The sequence below is a fragment of the Tribolium madens genome, unplaced genomic scaffold, assembly GCF_015345945.1.
Source record: "Tribolium madens isolate multiple individuals breed KSU strain unplaced genomic scaffold, Tmad_KSU_1.1 Scaffold_97;HRSCAF=244;Tcas5.2_LG3a, whole genome shotgun sequence".
Lineage (NCBI taxonomy): Eukaryota > Metazoa > Arthropoda > Insecta > Coleoptera > Tenebrionidae > Tribolium > Tribolium madens.
In genome coordinates this window covers 14,371,211-14,373,984 of record NW_025401069.1, presented here as the reverse complement: position 1 = coordinate 14,373,984, position 2,774 = coordinate 14,371,211, and positions in this window count along the sequence as shown.

The window sequence follows — 2,774 nt, the reverse complement described above, 5'->3', positions numbered from 1 at the left end:
AAAGTTTCAAGATCTTGAAATTGAGGTAAAAAACTGAGATAATTGGTGACAATTTAAAAACTTTAATCGAAATCTTGGAGAAAAATAAAAATTCTTGTTTTTTTTAATCTTAAATATTCGAATTTTAACCAACTCAATTTTTGTTAAATTTTCAAAATCTTTCCATTTATCTGTAAAAATTTCCGGAAAATTCTACAAATAGATAATCGATAAAATATCATCTGGAAGCGAAAGTTTCTACTAGTAATTTTTTCTCAATTTTTTTTATTTGTTTTCTATTATTCCGCTGCAGGATAGAAAAGAGAAACAGACAGTAAAAGATTTCAAATTTTAATTTAGTGTGTTATCATATAAAAAGCTGAAAACTTACTAAAACTAAATATCATGTCTCGAGATGAAAAAATTGTCAAAAAAGTGTGCTTTTTAAAATTTTCATTTTCCAAATTCTAATCGCCTATTGGAAAATTCTGCACTGTAAACTCAAAACCTTGAAAAAAACTCAAAAAAACTTGAAATAGATTTCAAAGAAACTAATTTTAAGTAGTCTTTTGAAACTTTGAATTAATCTAGCGCTTTTTTAAAAATATGAAATTTAGGAAAAAGTGTTTCAAGATCTTGAAATTGAAAATTGAGATAATTTGTGAAATCAACCTAGTGAATTTTTAACTATCTGCTTGAAAATTTGCCAATATAATAAATTTTTTCAGTTAAAATTTCAAGATTGTGAATAAAATTTGCTTTTTTCGAAAAAATGTCGACTCTTTGGCCCTTCCGCCCACGCCTTGGAAACTTTGCGATGCGAATTTTATCAATGTTGGGACCCTCTACTCTTAAGATTTTTTTGTGCCAATTTATCATTTTCACCATCATTAACGAAATTCTATTTTTTATTGTAATATAAAAATAGACATTGTATTAAGTATTTGAATTAAAAATAAACACAGTTTCCACAAACTAAACCATGTTTTTATTTCGCCTAATTGAAACACGACTGGGATTCATGATTGCCAATAATTTGTTTTATTACGTCTATTTTTGCAACGAAATATTATCACAATATGCGAAACCATGAGGTGCGCTTGTCATTGTCTATATTTACCTTAATTACTCGTTTTTTAACCTTGATGCAAACAATAAAATCAGCACGAAAACTCGTGGAAATGAAATTCAAAATTTTCGCAATTTTGACTCCCACTGGCATCGATTTAATTGCTTTAAGAAGAGGAAAACTACTTTAAATTAAATCAAAAGGGAGTTTTTGGTATTTTTGATGGGCAATTTTTGGCACGGACTCCACGCACGCGCTGCAACATTCTAGGTTTAAAATTATAAACCATGTGTTTTGTAGTTGTAACATAACATTCTAAATATAAGGTAAAATCTATTCTTTCTCGGTTTTTGTAGTTGGATGTAAATGAGGTAAGTTTATCGATTCGTTAATTAGTAGTTCTGCAAGAAAAGTGTTAACGATTTTCTGATCTGCGTCTTAGATTGTGCAATTTTGGTTTATTGATAAAAAGAAAAAAAAATAGTCAGGTCAGGTCATTTGAACAACAAAAATTTTGAAAATCATTGCCATTATTATAGTGATTTATTTCGAATTTCAACTTTGATTAGATGGAAAAATCAAAAACTTAAAAAAAGCATTTAATCATAACAGAACTTTTTGTGTCTAACATCAAAAATGATCTATTTTTTTATTTTGGTGAATCACTGGAAATGTTGTTTTGTAAGATTTTCCTTTTTTAAATTCTAATCACTTCTTGGAAAATTCTTTACTTCAAAATAAATTTAGAGTAAACTTTGAGTTTCAAATTTTTCATTCAATTTTTCAGGTAAAATTTGAAATCTTTGAACTGAAGACACTATTTTGAATTTTAAAATTTTGAAGATTTTGAGTTTCAACATAAAAAAGTCAGCAAACGAATGTGAGAATGAAAATTTTCGAAAACCTGATCTGCGTCTTAGATTGTGCAATTTTGGTTTAAAAAAAAAGAAAAAAATATATTTAGTCAAAACTAAAAATGTCAGATATGCTCTACAAGCTCTAGGGGTCATATTTCAAAATAAATAGTTGATAAAAAAAATTAGATAACTGTTTTTTTTTTAATTTTGAATTTCTAAATCCCTATCGGAAATCTCAAAATTTTTCAAAAATAAAAAACCCGATTTTCAGTTCCAACTTTATTTTTTCTCAACCTCAATATTTTTGGTGAACATAAAAATATAAAATGATGAAATAATAGAAAAATGTATAAGAATGTTTAAGTAAAAGTTTTTGAAAAAATAAAAGATTCAAGATTTTACTTGACAACACTGAAAAAAATGAGAGAAGCTCTAAAATGGAGAAAAGGAAAAAACTTAAGTAATTTTTTCTCAGTTTTGTCTTTTTGTCGATTCTCAAATTTTAAATTAAAAAAGCTAGTTTTTAATTAGTAGTCAGTTAAAATTTTAAATCTTATTGGAACTGAAAAGACATTATTTGAATTTGATAAATCAAATTGTAAATTCTCTCGAATTTTGACTAATTATTTGAAGGAAAAATGAAAAACCTATAATTTAACTAGCAGTTGCAAAAAATATATAAAACCTTAATAATGTGGGTAAATACTCGTAATATGAAAAGGGTAAAGGGTAAAAATTTTCAGTCAAAATGAAAAAAAATTTAAGAATTGAGTATTCAGGTGAGGCTTGAGATTTTCAAATTTTTTTAAAATTTTGAAATTTCTACAAACGATATTAAATTAGTAAGATAAGTGAATTAAAAAGATTTA